General features: G+C 45.9%; 1 protein-coding gene across 3 annotated transcripts in view; it reads left to right on the forward strand.

The window, feature by feature from the left end:
* The window catches only part of LOC138648851 (4-galactosyl-N-acetylglucosaminide 3-alpha-L-fucosyltransferase FUT6-like), a 59,905-nt gene that overhangs the window by 8,178 nt on the left and 31,632 nt on the right, over positions 1 to 20,095 (forward strand). For 2 of the 3 annotated variants that reach the window (XM_069738803.1, XM_069738804.1), the window contains exons 1-2: positions 8,190 to 8,399; positions 16,877 to 16,966. The exons of the other annotated variant lie outside the window; for it this stretch is intronic. The gene's annotated coding sequence lies outside the window, so the exon portion shown is untranslated. Of the gene's footprint in view, positions 1 to 8,189; positions 8,400 to 16,876; positions 16,967 to 20,095 lie in introns of those variants that run through there. 3 annotated transcript variants of the gene reach the window in all.

A 20,095-nucleotide genomic window follows, 5' to 3' on the forward strand; every position in this document is an offset into this window, starting at 1 on the left:
TAGTTGGTAGCAGAAGTTGGAGGGGAGAGAAGTGAGAGCAGAGAGTGGGGCCGTGCAGTCACGTATGAAGCTGCAGCTCCAGAATGGAAGAGAACCTGAAAGTTTGCAGCATTAGTGAGCATTTGAGGGGAGAAGCAACAGGAGAATAAAGGAGATTGGAGGGGACTGTGACCGGGTATCCTCTAAGCTGAAGCGCAGAAACCGGGCACTGGGAGCCCGAGGCTGAGTCATACTCCAGGTCTCACAGCAAAACCGGAAGGACAGAGGATTGCAAGTTGTCTGTCCGCCCCCACACCTGAAGGTGCAGCGGTACATAGAGAGCCCGGGTCATGATAGAGACCCTGTAAAAAAAGTTTGCACTGCCCACCATACAGGTTACTGTCCCAGGACAGGAGAGAGAGAACTTTGTAAGGGAGCTGCAGGCAGCAAGGACCTCGCATAAGAGCACAAACAGGAAGGCTTACTAACCTTACCTGGGAGAGGGATCCTCCACTGTCTCCAGGCCGGCCGGACCACATCACGACCTGTTGCTGGTACCCTGGACTGTGGCTTTTTTCAACCAGTAAACCAGATAAAGAGACTGTAACCATGTGTCCTCCATTTAGTTCTGGCACCACAAGACTCTGGCCAAAACCCCCGGGAGCTTTGGGGACACCATCTTTGCTGTAGCACCGTCGCCCCCAGAAAAGCCCTTTAAGCTGGGTCAGTTACCTCTGACCAAGAATCACAGGTGGCGTCATGAATACAAACTTTATTCAAAACCAATTTAAGGACATTTCCCTTTTACTTGGGCACCCATGGCCACGGACTGGGTCGCCACCATCGTTACCTCCCCTTTAACGATGACTGGGCCCGGTACCAAGTACCCCATGGCCCTGGCAGGCGACTCACATACAAAATGAGTACAGCAGAGCAGCTTATATGTCAAAAAAAAAACAAAACATCCAGGTGCGTCCCAGAAAATTAGAATATCATCAAAAAGTTAATTTATTTCAGTTCTTCAATACAAAAAGTGAAACGCATATAGTATAAAGAGTCATTACAAACAGAGTGATCTATTTCAAGTGTTTATTTCTGTTGATGTTGATGATTATGTCTTACAGCCAATGAAAACCCAAAAGTCATTATCTCAGTAAATTAGAATACTTTATAACACCAGCTTGGAAAATTATTTTTAAATCCAAAATGTTGGCCAAGTAAAATGTCGGGGCTCCTTTTTGCATCAATTACTGCATCAATGCTGCGTGGCATGGAGGCGATCACCCTGTGGCACTGTTGAGGTGTTATGAAGCCCAGGTTGCTTTGATAGCAGCGTTCAGCTCGTCTGCATTGTTGGGTCTGGTGTCTCTCATCTTCCTTTTGGTATATGAAAATTAGGGTGCACTCATGATGTAAACAATACTTCACAGATACAGTGCCTTGCAAAAGTATTCACTACTTTTCAACCTTTTCCCACATATCATGCTTCAAACATAAAGATACCAAATGTAACAAGTGGAGCACAATTGTGAAGTTGAACGAAATGTATTGGTTATTTTATATTTTTGTGGATATTCAAAATCTGAAAGTAATGGCTTTCTTCTGGTGACTCAACCATGCAGCCCATTTTTCTTCAAGTGCCTCCTTATTGTGCATCTTGAAACAGCTACAACGCTACTTTTCAGAGAGTGCTGTATTTCAGCTGATGTTATTTGTGGGTTTTTCTTTGCATCCCGAACAATTTTCCTGGCAGTTGTGGTTGACATTTTTGTTGGTCTACCTGACCGTGGTTTTGTTTTTACAGAGCCCCTGATTTTCCATTTGTTAATCACAGTTTGAATGCTGCTGACTGGCATTATTAATTCCTTGGATATCTTTTTGTATCCCTTTCCTGTTTTATACAGTTAAACTACCTTGTCCCGTAGATCCATTCACAATTCTTTTGCTTTCCCCATGACTCACAATGCAGAAACGTCAGTGGCTGGATGAAAGATGCAAGAGTCTGTCTGGATCCCAGAAACTCACTCAGCTTTTATGCACACACACTGATTACAAGCAAACAGGTCTCAGGTGATGATGTTACGTTTAGTAGCCATTCAAACCCATTTGTGTCAACGTCTGTGCATGTTATCAGGCCCAAATCACCAGGGTATGTGAAGTTTTGATCAGGGTCATTTGGATGTTTTGGGTTGTCATTATGAATTTTTAAACACAGTAGTTTTAAAATAAATGGCTTCACCCAACCACTAACCATGAGTGGAGAAAAAGTTTTGATGTTATCATTCATATTCTCTGAAAAAAGTCCAAGAAAACAAAAATTCTGTTGGGGTATGTAAACTTTTGAGCACAACTGTACTAGGAGAAGAAAAAGACCAAGATAAAGAATGGTCTGCACACCTGGTATAATGTGATCAAAATGCATACAGCTTTATTAATAACATGGACCAACAACTCATTAAAAACATCTAAAAACATGAAAACGTGGTACAATAACCATCCAACATCCCTGAGTGTTGCATCAGGTACATGGGTGAATAGACAGACTATAAGGAGCAACAGCCAAGCACAAAAATATACAATATATATATATTTTGTTTGTGGCACCTCCAACTAGTGTGTGAATAGCCCCTAAAAGGACTATAACATTGCATGGTACAGAGGTCACAGTGAAGCGGTTTGGTAAAAATGGAGATTAACCACAAACAAGAGAACAAAAGAGTCAGAAAAAAGAAAATAGTGTTGAAATAACGCAAGCAAGCAAGGGAATATACCAAGAGTATGCAAAGCGTTTGGAATTTTTTTCACCACTTAAATAAAAAACAACCTAGACATGTTTGGTGTCTGTGAACTCATAGTTGTTTGTTTATTGTCATCGCAAGTCACAAAAAGGGATATTATGATGTGGTTACAAAACTAATTGCATAACCCCACTGACCATCTAGGGAAAGGTGTATATGCCATATTGAGAGGGATTGACAGTGTCAAGTAGAGAACTTGTAAAATCACTTGTGGTGTCCAACACGAAAAGAGGGCCAATCCTACTCCCCTGTACCCTGTGCATTCCACATGCCTCCAGGATCAAATAAATCTTGGGCAGATTGTGAAAAACTGATGCAACGGATTCATTTTTTTCGAAGGATCTGAGTAACGGATCTGGCTAATTAGATCCTAAATAAATCGGAGCATGCTCAGTTAAAAAAACGGAACCGATTGCCGGATTCCGTCATTTGATGGATCCGGCACTATAGGCTTCTATTCTAGCAAACGACAGATGGCGACGGATCTGTCGCTGTCCGATTTTTCGACGTACACAAAAAACGTTACTTTGTCCGCTGTTTCTGGCCACCGAATAAACAATTTTCGACGGATCTGGCGAATGACGAATAAAACGTGACGGATGAAACGTGATTTTTTTTCAAAATTTGACGGATTGTGACTGATAGCAAAAAACTGATGTGTAAAAGGGGCCTAAGGGTCCATATACTATGGTGCCAGATAGTGAGAACTACTTATCATAGGTGTCAATACACAACAACCTATATACCTGTAAATATCCAAACGGTAATGAAAGATAGATGAGTAACAGGCACCCATCTGTATACAAAAGCAGATAAAACAGGGGATCATGTGAAAAGTCCCATCGTATGGTGAGAATCAATTCCTTATAAGAGGCCCAGTGCTGATAATGAGGGCAACATCCAGCTTGCATCCAGTCCATTCTTATATAAGGCCTGATACTGATGATGAGAACAATGTCCCGTTTACATCCAGTTCATCCTCCAAACTTGTGATGCACTCAGGCATACTGCATTCGCGAGAATAAATGAAGATTCAACCAGGTCCCAACTGGAGTTCAAATAGGGGAAAGGTGAAGGACATGAGTTTCCACCCGGAAAGGAAACAGGAGACGGCCAGACCTAATATTAAGGAAGGAAAGAATAGTAGTCAGTAGATATCATAAACCAAACAAAAGAATATGTAAAGTGACATAGATGGAAATACATGTAAATCCATGCTGGACCAGGAGAACATCTGGCTTTGCCTTTAGCCAATAATGCTTGTGAACAGCAACTCTTCATTGAGTCCCGTGGGGGCCACAGAGAGAAGCTCATATATCCAACTGGATTCAGCCTGCAACAATCTTTTGTGGAGACAACCACCTCTCCCATTGCTGAAAAGTTTCTGGAGTCCTAGAAACCTGATGTTGTTGAGTTTCCCTTGATGTAAAGATAGAAAATGGGCAGCAACAGGGGTGAGTACTTTGTCTTCTTTCTGGTCGGCAGCGGCAAGATGGATAGCGGACAGATATTTTTGGGCCCTTTTCCTCAACTCCTGTGAGGTCTGGCCCACATACACCCTATTGCAGGGGCAAATGAGTGCATAAATGACATCTTTGCCTTTCAAGGATTTGTGGTTATTGTTAAACCTTTTGTGACTCTCAATAAATTATTGAATTATGAGAACATAAAGGTACCGTCACACTAGACAATATCGCTAGCGATCCGTGACGTTGCAGCGTCCTCGCTAGCGATATCGTCCAGTGTGACAGGCAGCAGCGATCAGGCCCCTGCTGTGCTGTCGCTGGTCGGGGAAGAAAGTCCAGAACTTTATTTGGTCGCTGGACTCCCCGCAGACATCGCTGAATCGGCGTGTGTGACACCGATTCAGCGATGTCTTCACTGGTAACCAGGGTAAACATCGGGTAACTAAGCGCAGGGCCGCGCTTAGTAACCCGATGTTTACCCTGGTTACCATCCTAAAAGTAAAAAAAACAAACAGTACATACTTACCTACAGCAGTCTGTCCTCCAGCGCTGTGCTCTGTACTCCTCCTGTACTGGCTGTGAGCGTCGGTCAGCCGGAAAGCAGAGCGGTGACGTCAACGCTCTGCTTTCCGGCCGTTGTGCTCACACAGACAGTACAGGAGGAGTGCAGAGCACAGCGCTGGAGGACAGACGGCTGTAGGTAAGTATGTACTGTTTGTTTTTTTTACTTTTAGGATGGTAACCAGGGTAAACATCGGGTTACTAAGCGCGGCCCTGCGCTTAGTTACCCGATGTTTACCCTGGTTACCGGCATCATTGGTCGCTGGAGAGCGGTCTGTGTGACAGCTCTCCAGCGACCAAACAGCGACGCTGCAGCGATCTGGATCGTTGTCGGTATCGCTGCAGCGTCGCTAAGTGTGACGGTACCTTAATTCTCTTGTTGCGAAATATTTTGGGCACTTATGCTGTCAGCATAATGCTATCCATATCTTTATCTCCTGCTTATTTTTATTTTTCTCAGGTTCATAACATAATTATGCTTCATTTACATTCCTTTGTCCCTTTCCCCAATACTGTTCTTATTTATTATTTTTCATTGTTTTTTTATGTTATTGATTTATTTATAGTTTCCTTTTTCTAGTTGTTCATTCTTACTGTATGGGATCCATACTAACACAGCTGGATTCCTTTCAGTTTGATTCTTACTGGCCTCAACTTACCAGTCTGCCGATATGCGCATGACCGCTCCCGTTCTTGCGCTCGCGGGTCCCGCCCACTTCCAGGCTAAGGATTCTGCGGGTAACAATTGCCATACACGCTTCCTTCTGGACACGCCTCCCCAGGTTCCACCTATCATGGGGGTGCCACACACCGGTAATCTACTTTTCTATTAGGCACATTGTTATATTAAGCAGTACCTGATCCGTGGACAGTTTACTCCTGACAAAGCTGTTGCTGAACAGCGATACACGTGGGATTCTCTCCGCATACCCTTGGCTTTTATGTTCACATGTCCACCATGGCATCTTGTGATATTCTAGGAGCAATCTCTAAGCATGTGAGGTAGCACCATCTGCAGAAAATGCTTTGCATACCCTTCGTATATTTCCTTGCTTGCTTGCGTTATTTCAACACTATTCTTCTTTTTGCTGACTATTTTGTTCTCTTGTCTGTGGTTAATTTCCATTTTTACCAATCCGCTTCACTGTGACCTCTATACCATGCAATGTTGTAGTTCTTGATAGGGGTTATTCACACACTAGTTGGAGGTACCAAGAACAATATATATATATATATATATATATATATATATATATATATACGGTATATATTTTTGCTTCGCTATTGCTCCTTATAGTATGTCTATTCACCCATGTACCTGATGCAACACTCGGGGTGTTGGATGGTTATTGTACCACTAGATGGTGGCCCGATTCTAACGCATCGGGTATTCTAGAATATGCATGTCCTCGTAGTATATTGCCCAGTCACATAGTATATTGCCTAGCCACATACTATATTGCCCAGCCACGTACTATATTGCCCAGCCACGTACTATATTGCCCAGCCACATAGTATATTGGCCAGCCACATAGTATATTGCCCAGCCACGTAGAATATTGCCCAGCCACGTACTATATTGCCCAGCCACTTAGTATATTGCCCAGTCACGTAGTATATTGCCCAGCCACGTAGAATATTGCCCAGCCACGTACTATATTGCCCAGCCACATAGTATATTTCCCAGCCACGTAGTATATTGCTCAGCCATGTAGTATATTGCCCAGCCACGTAGTATATTGCCCAGTCACGTAGTATATTGGCCAGCCACGTAGAATATTGCCCAGCCATGTACTATATTGCCCAGCCACGTAGTATATTTTCCAGCCACGTACTATATTGCACAGCCATGTAGTATATTGGCCAGCCACATAGTATATTGCCCAGCCACGTAGAATATTGCCCAGCCACGTAGTATATTGCCCAGCCACGTAGTATATTGCCCAGCCACATAGTATATTGCCCAGCCACGTAGTATATTGCCCAGCCACGTAGTATATTGCCCAGCCACGTAGTATATTGCCCAGACACGTAGTATATTGCCCAGCCACTTAGTATATTTCCCAGCCACGTAGTATATTGCCCAGCCACGTAGAATATTGCCCAGCCACATAGAATATTGGCCAGTCACGTAGTATATTGCCCAGCCACGTACTATATTGCCCAGTCACATAGTATATTGCCCAGTCACGTAGTATATTGCACAGCCACGTAGTATATTGTCCAGCCACGCAGTATATTGCACAGCGATGTAGTATACAGCACAGAGCCACGTAGTATATTGCCCAGTCACGTAGTATACAGCACAGACACGTAGTATATTGCCCAGCCAGGTAGTATGATGCCCAGCCACGTATGTAAAAGGTTAAAAAATAAAAAAGAAACATACTCACCATCCGAAAAGCCCGTTGTAGTTCTGGCGCTTGTGAGCGGTGTCCGGTCCCAGGATTGGTATGAGCGCAGGACCTTCCATAACATCGCGGTCACATGACCGTGACGTCATGGAAGGTCCTTCTCCCATAGCATCTTTGGAAGCGGAACCTGCCGCTTGCAGTGCCGAGGAGAGGAGGCGAAGGTGGAAGGTGAGAGTAAGGTTTTTTTTATTATTATTATTTTTAACATTAGATCGTTTTACTATTGATGCTGCATATGCAGCATCAATAGTAAAAAGGTGGGGACACACAGGGTTAATAGCGGCGGTAATGGAGTGCGTTACCCGCGGCATAACGCGGTCCGTTACCGCCGGCATTAACCCTGTGTTAGCAGTGACCAGAGGGGAGTATGCGGGCGACAGGCACTGACTGCGGGGAGTAAGGAGCGGCCATTTTCTTCCGGACTGTGCCCGTCGCTGATTGGTCTCGGCAGCCATGACAGGCAGCTGCCGAGACCAATCAGCGAATGAATAACCGTGACAGACAGAAGGAGAGACAGACAGACGGAAGTGACCCTTAGACAATTATATAGTAGATGTTTTCAGATGTTTTATTAAGTTATTTGTCCATGTTATCAATAAAACTGTATATTTTTTATCACATTGTATGTGTGCACACCATTCTTTTGTTGGTCTTTTTTTTTCCTCCTAGTATCTTATCTTCCTCTTGACAATACCCCATGGATTATCTATGAGGTCAAGGTCAGGCGAGTTTTCTGGCCAATCAAGCACAGTGATACTGTTGTTTTAAAACCACGTATTGGTACTTTTGGCAGTGTGGACAGGTGCCAAGTTCTGCTGGATAATGAAATTTCCTTCTCCAAAAAGCTTGTCGGCAGAGGGAAGCATGAAGTGCTCTAAAATTTCCTGGTAGACGGCTGCGCTGACTTTGGTCTTGATAAAACACAGTGGACCTACACCAGCAGATGACATGGCTCCCCAAACCATCACTGATTGTCGAAACTTCACACTAGACCTCAGCAGCTTGGATTGTGGCCTCTACACTCTTCTTCCAGACTATTTTAAACCTTTGAGATCTCTATTGTCAAGTTTTAAAATCAAATGCGCTTCGCATTTTAAAAGCGCTTTCTTCAAGTCGCAGCCTCTGGAAGGGCGGTTAACTCTCTCGATGCCCAGTACTGCCAAAGAAGCAGTATTACCCTGGTGTGTATCCAAAAAATGTCTAGAATTGCCTGACATTGACCGTTTGAGTTTAAAAATGGTGTAAGTGGCATCATGGACATCTTCTCCGCTCTTTTGCAGAAAATCTCCACATGATGCCCTTAAAGATAGAAGTGTCATTTTAATGCTCCTGAATAAAAAATTGCCCTTCACTATCTTGTCTGCACAAAATATGACCCCCACACTGTTCCTCTTATGGTACATGCTCTTTACACTGACCTCTCCTTTCCATGCAGGCTCCCCTCTTCACACTGTCCTCTCATACTGTGTCCCCCTATAGGGCCCAGTATTTATACTGTACCCTCTCATCACACTCCCCCTCCTTGGTATACTGTCCTCTTCTGGCTGTGGCCTTACACTGTCCCCCCATGCTATGCATGCACACATCCCATAACCCTCACTCCACGTAGTCTGTCCACATACATTTTTCACATCTCTACTCATGCTGTGTCCGCATACATTCCCCCGTTCGCTCCCCATACTCTCTGCACCCTTCCCCCTAAACTTTTTCCTAATATATGCCCCCATTTACCCATATTGTTTCCTCGTACATGCCCCCATTCCCCCATACTGTTTCCTCATACGTGCCCCCAATTTCCCTGTACTGTTTCCTCATACATGCCCTCCCATTCCCCTGCACTGCTTCCTCATACATACCCCCACTCCCCTGTACTGTTTCCTCGTGCATTCCCCCCATTCTCCTGTACTGTTTCCTCATACATGCCCCCCCATTCTCCTGTACTGTTTTCTTATACATGCCCCAATCCCCGCACTGTTTCCACATACATGACTTCCATTCCCAGTACTGTTTCCTCATACATGCCCCCCATTCCCCTGTACTGTTTCCTCAAAAATGCCCCCATTCCCTCGTACTGTTTCCTCATACATGCCCCCATTCCCCTGTACTGTTTCCTCATACATGCCCCCAATCCCCGCACTGTTTCCTCAAACATGCCCCCCATTCCCTCATACTGTTTCCTCATACATGCCCCCATTTCCCTGTACTGTTTCCTCATACATGCCCCCATTTCCCTGTACTGTTTTCTCATACATGCCCCCAATCCCCGCACTGTTTCCACATACATGACTCCCATTCTCAGTATTGTTTCCTCATACATGCCCCCCATTCCCCTCATACTGTTTCCTCATAAATGCCCCCCATTCCTCAGTACTGTTTCCTCATACATGCCCCCCATTCCCCCATACTGTTCTCATACATGTCCCCCATTCCCCTGTACTGTTTCCTCATACATGCCCCCGATTCCCCCATACTGTTTCCTCATACATGCCCCCCATTCCCTCATACTGTTTCCTCATACATGCCCCCATTTCCCTGTACTGTTTCCTCATACATGCCCCCATTTCCCTGTACTGTTTTCTCATACATGCCCCCAATCCCCGCACTGTTTCCACATACATGACTCCCATTCTCAGTACTGTTTCCTCATACATGCCCCCCATTCCCCTCATACTGTTTCCTCATAAATGCCCCCCATTCCTCAGTACTGTTTCCTCATACATGCCCTCCATTCCCCCATACTGTTCTCATACATGTCTGTTGTGAGTTCTGTTTTTGGGCTCCCTCTGGTGGTTACTGATGGTACTGGGTGACTTGTCTTTCCTGGGTCTCTGGGTTCCACCTGTTCCATCAGGATATGGGAGTTTCCTATTTAACCTGGCTTTGCTGGCATTTCCTCGCCGGTTATCAATGTATCCAGTGTGTCTTGTTACCTCTGCTCCCTGCTCCTAGAACCTTCTGGTCAAGCTAAGTTTGGATTTTCCTGTTTTGGTGTTTTGCTTTATTTGGTTTTTAGTCCAGCCTGCAGATATGTGATTCTTGCTGCTGGTTGCTCTAGTGGGCTGAAATTGCTCCTCATGTACCATGAGTTGGCACATGAGTTCAAGTAATTTCAGGATGGGTTTTTGAAGGGTTTTTCGCTGACCGCGCAGTTCACTTTTGTATCCTCTGCTATCTAGCTTTAGCGGGCCTCATTTTGCTGAAACTGTTTTCATACTGCGTATGTGCTTTCCTCTCATTTCACCGTCATTATATGTGGGGGGCTGCTATTTCTGTGGGGAATTTCTCTGGAGGCAAGAGAGGTCTGTGTTTCTTCTAATAGGGGAAGTTAGATCTTCGGCTGGAGCGCGACGTCTAGGATCATCGTAGGCACGTTCCCCGGCTACTTTTATTTGTGTGTAAGGTTCAGGGTCGCGGTCAGCTCAGGTTCCATCGCCCTAGAGCTTGTTTGTATCTGTGCTTGTCCTTTAGTGATCCCCTGCCATTGGGATCATGACAGTATAACCGGCCCACAAAGTGTTAATTGTATTGGCTGAAGTAGGAGGATAAGTAGTCTGAGGAAGTTTTTTTTTTTTTTTTTCTTTCTTTTTCCCTCAGAGTTTGCTGCCTAGCCTTATTGCAGCCTGGCTACTTCCTCCTCCTCTTAATCTTTGAATGGCTCTGATCCCAGCTGTTTATCATGGACGTCCAGAATTTGGCTTCCAGCCTGAATAATCTTGCCACTAAGGTTCAAAATATACAGGATTTTGTTGTACATGCTCCTATGTCTGAACCTAGAATTCCTGTCCCAGAGTTTTTTTCTGGAGATAGATCTCGTTTTCTGAATTTTAGGAACAATTGCAAGTTGTTTCTTTCTTTGAAATCTCGCTCCTCTGGAGACCCTGCTCAGCAAGTCAAGATAATTATATCTTTCCTGCGGGGTGACCCTCAGGATTGGGCATTTGCATTGGCACCAGGGGACCCTGCATTGCTTAATGCGGATGCGTTTTTTCTGGCATTGGGTTTGCTCTATGAGGAACCTAACCAAGAGATTCAGGCTGAAAAAGCTTTGTTGGCCCTCTCTCAGGGGCAAGATGAAGCAGAAATTTATTGTCAAAAATTTCGGAAGTGGTCGGTGCTTACTCAGTGGAATGAGTGCGCTCTGGCTGCAAAGTTCAGAGATGGCCTTTCTGAGGCCATTAAAGATGTTATGGTGGGGTTCCCTGCGCCTGCTGGTCTGAATGAGTCTATGACTATGGCTGTTCAGATTGATCGGCGTTTACGGGAGCGCAAACCTGTGCATCATTTGGCGGTGTCGTCTGAACCGTCACCTGAGATAATGCAATGTGATAGAATTCAGTCCAGAAGTGAACGGCAAAAGTATAGGCGGAAAAAAGGGTTGTGCTTTTATTGTGGTGATTCAGCTCATGTTATATCAGCATGCTCTAAACGCACAAAAAAGGTTGATAAGTCTGTTGCCATTAGTACTTTACAGTCTAAGTTCATTCTGTCTGTGACTCTGATTTGTTCATTATCATCCATTTCCGTCGATGCCTATGTGGATTCAGGCGCTGCCCTGAGTCTTATGGATTGGTCATTTGCCAATCGCTGTGGGTTTAGTCTGGAGCCTCTGGAAGTCCCTATTCCTTTGAAGGGAATTGACTCTACACCTTTGGCTATGAATAAACCTCAGTACTGGACACAAGTGACCATGCGTATGACTCCCGTTCATCAGGAGGTGATTCGCTTCCTGGTACTGTATAATTTGCATGATGTTCTAGTACTTGGTCTGCCATGGTTACAAACTCATAATCCAGTCCTTGACTGGAAATCAATGTCTGTGTTAAGCTGGGGTTGTCAGGGGGTTCATGATGATGCACCTCCGATTTCTATCGCTTCATCTACTCCTTCTGAGATTCCTGTGTTTTTGTCTGACTATCGGGATGTTTTTGAGGAGCCTAAGCTCAGTTCGCTTCCTCCTCACAGGGATTGCGATTGTGCTATAAATTTAATTCCAGGCAGTAAATTTCCTAAAGGTCGTTTGTTCAATCTGTCAGTGCCAGAGCATACTGCTATGCGGGATTATGTTAAGGAGTCCTTGGAAAAGGGACATATCCGTCCATCTTTGTCCCCTTTGGGAGCAGGTTTTTTTTTCGTGGCCAAAAAAGATGGTTCCTTGAGGCCTTGTATAGATTATCGTCTTTTGAATAAGATTACCGTAAAATATCAGTATCCTTTGCCATTGTTGACTGATTTGTTTGCTCGCATTAAGGGGGCTAAATGGTTCACTAAGATTGATCTTCGGGGTGCGTATAATCTTATACGAATAAAGCAAGGTGATGAGTGGAAAACTGCATTTAATACGCCTGAGGGCCATTTTGAGTATTTGGTTATGCCTTTTGGACTTTCTAATGCTCCTTCAGTCTTCCAGTCCTTTATGCACGATATTTTCCGTGAATATCTGGATAAATTTATGATTGTGTATTTGGATGATATTTTGTTTTTTTCTGATGACTGGGAGTCTCATGTTCAGCAGGTCAGGAAGGTGTTTCAGGTCCTGCGGGCCAATTCCTTGTTTGTAAAAGGCTCAAAGTGTCTCTTTGGAGTCCAGAAGATTTCTTTCTTGGGGTATATTTTTTTCCCCTTCTACTATTGAGATGGATCCCGTCAAGGTTCAGGCTATTTGTGACTGGACGCAGCCTACATCTCTTAAGAGTCTACAGAAGTTCTTGGGCTTTGCTAATTTCTATCGTCGTTTTATAACTAATTTTTCTAGTGTTGTTAAGCATTTGACGGATTTGACTAAGAAGGGTGCTGATGTTGCTAATTGGTCTCCTGCGGCTGTGGAGGCCTTTCAGGAACTTAAGCGCCGGTTTTCTTCTGCTCCTGTGTTGCGTCAGCCAGATGTTTCGCTCCCTTTTCAGGTTGAGGTTGATGCTTCCGAGATTGGAGCGGGGGTGGTTTTGTCACAGAGAAGCTCCGATGGCTCAGTGATGAAGCCATGCGCGTTTTTTTCTAGAAAGTTTTCGCCGGCTGAGCGGAATTATGATGTTGGTAATCGGGAACTTTTGGCCATGAAGTGGGCATTTGAGGAGTGGCGTCATTGGCTAGAGGGTGCTAGACATCGTGTAGTGGTCTTGACTGATCACAAAAATTTGATTTACCTTGAGTCTGCCAGGCGTCTGAATCCTAGACAGGCTCGTTGGTCACTGTTTTTCTCTCGTTTCAATTTTGTGGTTTCATACCTGCCAGGTTCAAAGAATGTGAAGGCGGATGCTCTTTCTAGGAGTTTTGTGCCTGACTCCCTTGGAAATTCTGAGCCCTCTGGTATCCTTAAGGATGGGGTGATTTTGTCTGCTGTCTCCCCAGACTTGCGACGTGCTTTGCAGGAGTTTCAGGCGGGTAAACCTGATCGTTGTCCGCCTGAGAGACTGTTTGTTCCGGATAATTGGACCAGTAGAGTCATCTCCGAGGTCCATTCTTCTGCGTTGGCAGGTCATCCTGGAATATTTGGTACTAGAGACTTGGTGGCCAGGTCTTTTTGGTGGCCTTCCTTGTCGAGGGATGTGCGTTCTTTTGTGCAGTCTTGTGAGGTTTGTGCTCGGGCTAAGCCTTGCTGTTCTCGGGCCAGTGGATTGTTGTCACCTTTGCCTATCCCGAAGAGGCCTTGGACGCACATTTCCATGGACTTTATTTCGGATCTCCCTGTCTCTCAAAAAATGTCCGTCATCTGGGTTGTGTGTGATCGCTTTTCTAAAATGGTTCATCTGGTACCCTTGCCTAAGTTGCCTTCCTCCTCTGAGTTGGTCCCTCTGTTTTTTCAGAATGTGGTTCGTTTGCATGGGATTCCTGAGAACATCGTTTCTGACAGGGGATCCCAGTTTGTGTCTAGATTTTGGCGGACGTTCTGTGCTAAGATGGGCATTGATTTGTCCTTTTCGTCTGCATTCCATCCTCAGACGAATGGCCAGACTGAACGAACTAATCAGACCTTGGAAACTTATTTAAGGTGTTTTGTTTCTGCTGATCAGGATGACTGGGTTACCTTTTTGCCGCTGGCCGAGTTTGCCCTTAATAATCGGGCTAGTTCTGCTACCTTGGTTTCTCCTTTCTTTTGTAATTCGGGGTTTCATCCTCGTTTTTCCTCTGGTCAGGTGGAACCTTCTGATTGTCCTGGAGTGGACATGGTGGTGGATAGGTTGCATCGGATTTGGAGTCATGTGGTGGACAATTTGAAGTTGTCCCAGGAGAAGGCTCAGCAGTTTGCTAATCGCCGTCGCCGCGTGGGTCCTCGACTTCTTGTTGGTGACTTGGCGTGGTTGTCTTCTCGTTTTGTTCCTATGAAGGTCTCTTCTCCTAAGTTCAAGCCTCGGTTCATCGGTCCCTATAGGATCTTGGAAATTCTTAACCCTGTGTCGTTTCGTTTGGATCTCCCGGCATCGTTTGCTATTCATAATGTGTTCCATCGGTCGTTGTTGCGGAAGTATGAGGTACCTGTTGTTCCTTCGCTTGAGCCTCCTGCTCCAGTGCTGGTGGAGGGAGAATTGGAGTATGTTGTGGAGAAGATCTTGGATTCTCGTGTTTCCAGACGGAAACTCCAGTATTTGGTCAAGTGGAAGGGTTATGGTCAGGAGGATAATTCTTGGGTGGTTGCCTCGGATGTTCATGCTGATGATTTGGTTCGCGCTTTTCATAGGGCTCATCCTGGTCGCCCTGGTGGTTCTCGTGAGGGTTCGGTGACCCCTCCTCAAGGGGGGGGTACTGTTGTGAGTTCTGTTTTTGGGCTCCCTCTGGTGGTTACTGATGGTACTGGGTGACTTGTCTTTCCTGGGTCTCTGGGTTCCACCTGTTCCATCAGGATATGGGAGTTTCCTATTTAACCTGGCTTTGCTGGCATTTCCTCGCCGGTTATCAATGTATCCAGTGTGTCTTGTTACCTCTGCTCCCTGCTCCTAGAACCTTCTGGTCAAGCTAAGTTTGGATTTTCCTGTTTTGGTGTTTTGCTTTATTTGGTTTTTAGTCCAGCCTGCAGATATGTGATTCTTGCTGCTGGTTGCTCTAGTGGGCTGAAATTGCTCCTCATGTACCATGAGTTGGCACATGAGTTCAAGTAATTTCAGGATGGTTTTTTGAAGGGTTTTTCGCTGACCGCGCAGTTCACTTTTGTATCCTCTGCTATCTAGCTTTAGCGGGCCTCATTTTGCTGAAACTGTTTTCATACTGCGTATGTGCTTTCCTCTCATTTCACCGTCATTATATGTGGGGGGCTGCTATTTCTGTGGGGAATTTCTCTGGAGGCAAGAGAGGTCTGTGTTTCTTCTAATAGGGGAAGTTAGATCTTCGGCTGGAGCGAGACGTCTAGGATCATCGTAGGCACGTTCCCCGGCTACTTTTATTTGTGTGTAAGGTTCAGGGTCGCGGTCAGCTCAGGTTCCATCGCCCTAGAGCTTGTTTGTATCTGTGCTTGTCCTTTAGTGATCCCCTGCCATTGGGATCATGACACATGTCCCCCATTCCCCTGTACTGTTTCCTCATACATGCCCCAGATTCCCCCGTACTGTTTCCTCATACATGCCCCCCATTTCCCCCTTTGCTCTTCATTTTGTGTACTCAAATCTCCCCCACACATTAAATATCCCCATCCCCACTACAAATCTCCCCATACACAATAAATAACCGCATCTCTACTCCAAATCTCCCACACACATTAAATCCCCATCAGCGCACGCAGTATATAACAGCCGACGTAGTATATAACACAGCCCACATAGTATATAACACAGCCACGTAGTATATAACACAGCCACGTAGTATATAGCACAGCCATGTAGTATATTGCACAGCCACATAGTATATAGCACAGCCCATGTAGTGTAGAGCACAGCGACGTAGTATATAACACAGCCCATGCAGTATATAACACAGCCCACGCAGTATGTAACACAGCCCACGCAGTATGTAACACAGCCCACGCAGTATGTAACACAACCCACATAGTATATATCAATGTGGGCACCATATCTCTGTTAAAAAAAATAATTAAAATAAAAAATTATTATATACTCACCTTCTGGCGGCCCCCGGATACAGCTCAGGCCTTTAGCGATGCTCCTCACGACGCTCCGTTCCCAGTATTGCCTCGCGAGACCGCTACGTCATCACGGGTCGTTGCCGCAATGCATTCTTGGGACCGGAGCGTCGCGAGGAGCGGGAAAGGTTACCGCGGATGCCGGAAGGTGACAATATAATGATTTTTTAAAAATTATTTTTAACATTATATATTTTTACTAGTGATGCTGCATAGTTGGTCACACAGGGTTAGTGGCAGCGTTAACGGACTGCGTTACACCGCGTTATGCCGTGGTTTAACGCTGTCTGTTTAACGGACTGCTAAAACGCTATGTGGGTGGCGGCTCTGACTGGAGGGGAGTAGGGAGGGGCCAATTCGTGGCCGGACTGTGCATGTCGCTGATTGGTCGCGCCCAGCCCGGCCGCGACCAATCAGCGACGCGGGATTTCCGTGACAGAGAAACAGACAAACAGATGGAAGTGGACCTTAGACAATTATATAGATAGATTGTGGGTGCAAATCTGTATTTAGATGTGTAGGGTAGAAGAAAGGGAAAAAGTGGGGAATGTGCTCTGGAAGCCATGCTCTAGCTAACTGTGTTATTTTATGCAGAGATGAGTCCTGGCTGGAAGAAGTGACGGTGGTCTGTGCTGGATGAAAAAGAAAAACAAAGTTGAAGGACTTCAGCTAAAGAAGTCACTGGTGAGAGTCAGTGTATTGCCTGTACACTGACAATATACACTGTATACTATATACAGAGCTCTTGTGTATAATGTCACTGGCAGTGGTGATCACTGTATTACATGTACACTGACACTTTATACAGAACTCCTGTGTATAATGTCACTGGTGATCACTGTATTAATAGGTACACTGACAGTAAATACAGAGATCAGTATTGTAGTATTCAGTCACTATGTGGTGATAATATGTGGTCTGGTCATGGTGTGGCGGTATTTGTTCCTTGTATGTGGTATTTTTCAGTCATTATTTGATGGTAATATGTTGTCCGACCATGGTGTGGTGGTATTTGTTCCTTGTATGTGGCATTATTCGGTCACTATGTGGTGGTAATATGTAGTCTGGTCATGGTGTGGCGATATTTGTTTCTTGTATGTGGTATTGTTCGGTCACTATGTGGTGGTAATATGTGGTCTGGTCATGATGTGATTATATTTGTCCCTTATATGTGGTATTAACCCCTTCCCGACCTTTGACGCATACGCTGCGTCATGAAAGTCGGTGCCATTCCGACCCATGACGCAGCATATGCGTCATGGAAAGATCGCGTCCCTGCAGGCCGGGTGAAAGGGTTAACTCCCATTTCACCCGATCTGCAGGGACAGGGGGAGTGGTAGTTTAGCCCAGGGGGGGTGGCTTCACCCCCTCGTGGCTACGATCGCTCTGATTGGCTGTTGAAAGTGAAACTGCCAATCAGAGCGATTTGTAATATTTCACCTAAAAAACTGGTGAAATATTACAATCCAGCCATGGCCGATGCTGCAATATCATCGGCCATGGCTGGAAACACTTATGTGCACCCACCCCACCCCTCCGATCGCCCCCCCAGCCCCCCGATCTGTGGTCCGCTCCCCTCCGTCCTGTGCTCCGCTCCCCCGTCCTCCTGTCCGCTTCCCCGTGCACCAATCACACCCCCCGCGCTCCAATCAAACCCCCCCGCACTCCGATCCCCCCCCCGCACACAGCGACCCCCCCGTGCTCCGATCCACCCCCCCGCACAGCGATCCCTCACCCCGTGCTCCAATCCTTCCCCGTGCTCCAATCCTCCCTCCCGTGTTCCGATCCACCCCCCCCCCATGATCCGATCCACCCCCCCGTGCTCCGACGCCCCCCCCCGTGCCCTGATCTCCCCCCCCTTATACTTACCTGGCCGCCCGAGGTCCGTCCGTCTTCTTTCCTGGGCGCCGCCATCTTCCAAAATGGCTGGCGCATGTGCAGTGCGCCCGCCGAATCTGCCGGCCGGCAGATTCGTTCCAGAGTGAATTTTGATCACTGAGATATAACCTATCTCAGTGATCAAATAAAAAAAAATAGTAAATGACCCCCCCCCTTTGTCACCCCCATAGATAGGGACAATAAAAAAAATAAAGAATTTTTTTTTTTTCACTAAGGTTGGGGTAAGAACTAGGGTTAGGGGTAGGGTTAGGGGTAGGGTTAGGGTTAGGGGTAGGGTTAGGGGTAGGGTTAGGGCTAGGGTTAGGGTTAGGGGTAGGGTTAGGGTTAGGGTTAGGGGTAGGGTTAGGGGTAGGGTTAGGGCTAGGGTTAGGGCTAGGGTTAGGGTTTCGGTATGTGCACACGTATTCTGGTCCTATGCGGATTTTTCCGCAGCGGATTTGAAAAATCCACAGTGCTAAACCGCTGCCGATTTATCGTGGATTTACCGCGGTTTTTCTGCGCATTTCACTGCGGTTTTACAACTGCGATTTTCTATTGGAGCAGTTGTAAAACCGCTGCGGAATCCGCAGAAGGAAGTGACATACTGCGGAATGTAAACCGCTGCGTTTCCGTGCAGTTTTTCCGCAGCATGTGTACAGCGATTTTTGGTTCCCATAGGTTCACATTGAACTGTAAACTCATGGGAAACTGCTGCGGATCCGCAGCGTTTTCCGCAGCGTGTGCACAGCCTAATTCTAAAGGTATATGTGCACACGGTGCGGATTGGCCGCTGCGGATCCGCAGCAGTGTTCCATCAGGTTTACAGTACCATGTAAACATATGGAAAACCAAATCCGCTGTGCCCATGGTGCAGAAAATACCGCGCGGGAACGCTGCGTTGTATTTTCCGCAGCATGCCAATTCTTTGTGCGGATTCCGCAGCGTTTTACACCTGTTCCTCAATAGGAATCCACAGGTGAAATCCGCACAAAAAACACTGGAAATCCACGGTAAATCCACAGGTAAAACGCAGTGCCTTTTACCCGCGGATTTTTCAAAAATGATGCTGAAAAATCTCATACGAATCCGCAACGTTGGCACATAGCCTTAGAGTTGGGTTGGAATTAGGGTTGTGGTTAGGGTTAGGGGTGTGTTGGGGTTAGGGTTGTGGTTAGGGGTGTGTTGGGGTTAGGGTTGTGATTAGGGTTACGGCTACAGTTGGGATAAGGGTTAGGGGTGTGTTGGAGGTAGAATTGAGGGGTTTCCACTGTTTAGGCACTTCAGGGGGTCTCCAAACGCAACATGGCGCCACCATTGATTCCAGCCAATCTTGTATTCAAAAATTCAAATGGTGCTCCCTCACTTCCGAACCCCGACGTGTGCCCAAACAGTGGTTTACCCCCACATATGGGGTACCAGCATACTCAGGACAAACTGCGCAACAATTACTGGGGTCCAATTTCTCCTGTTACCCTTGAGAAAATAAAAAATTGCTTGCTAAAACATCATTTTTAAGGAAAGAAAAATGATTTTTTATTTTCACGGCTCTGCGTTGTAAACGTCTGTGAAGCACTTGGGGGTTCAAAGTGCTCACCACATATCTAGATAAGTTCCTTGGGGGGTCTAGTTTCCAAAATGGGGTCACTTGTGGGGGGTTTCTACTGTTTAGGCACACCAGGGGCTCTGCAAACGCAATGTGACGCCCGCAGACCATTCCATCAAAGTCTGCATTTCAAAAGTCACTACTTCCCTTCTGAGCCCCCACGTGTGCCCAAACAGTGGTTTACCCCCACACATGGGGCATCAGCGTACTCAGGAGAAACTGGACAACAACTTTTGTGGTCCAATTTCTCCTGTAACCCTTGGGAAAATAAAAAATTCTGGGCTAAAAAATTATTTTTGAGGAAAGAAAACGTATTTATTATTTTCACGGCT

This window comes from Ranitomeya imitator, chromosome 9, assembly GCF_032444005.1.
Source record: "Ranitomeya imitator isolate aRanImi1 chromosome 9, aRanImi1.pri, whole genome shotgun sequence".
Classification (NCBI taxonomy): Eukaryota; Metazoa; Chordata; class Amphibia; order Anura; family Dendrobatidae; genus Ranitomeya; species Ranitomeya imitator.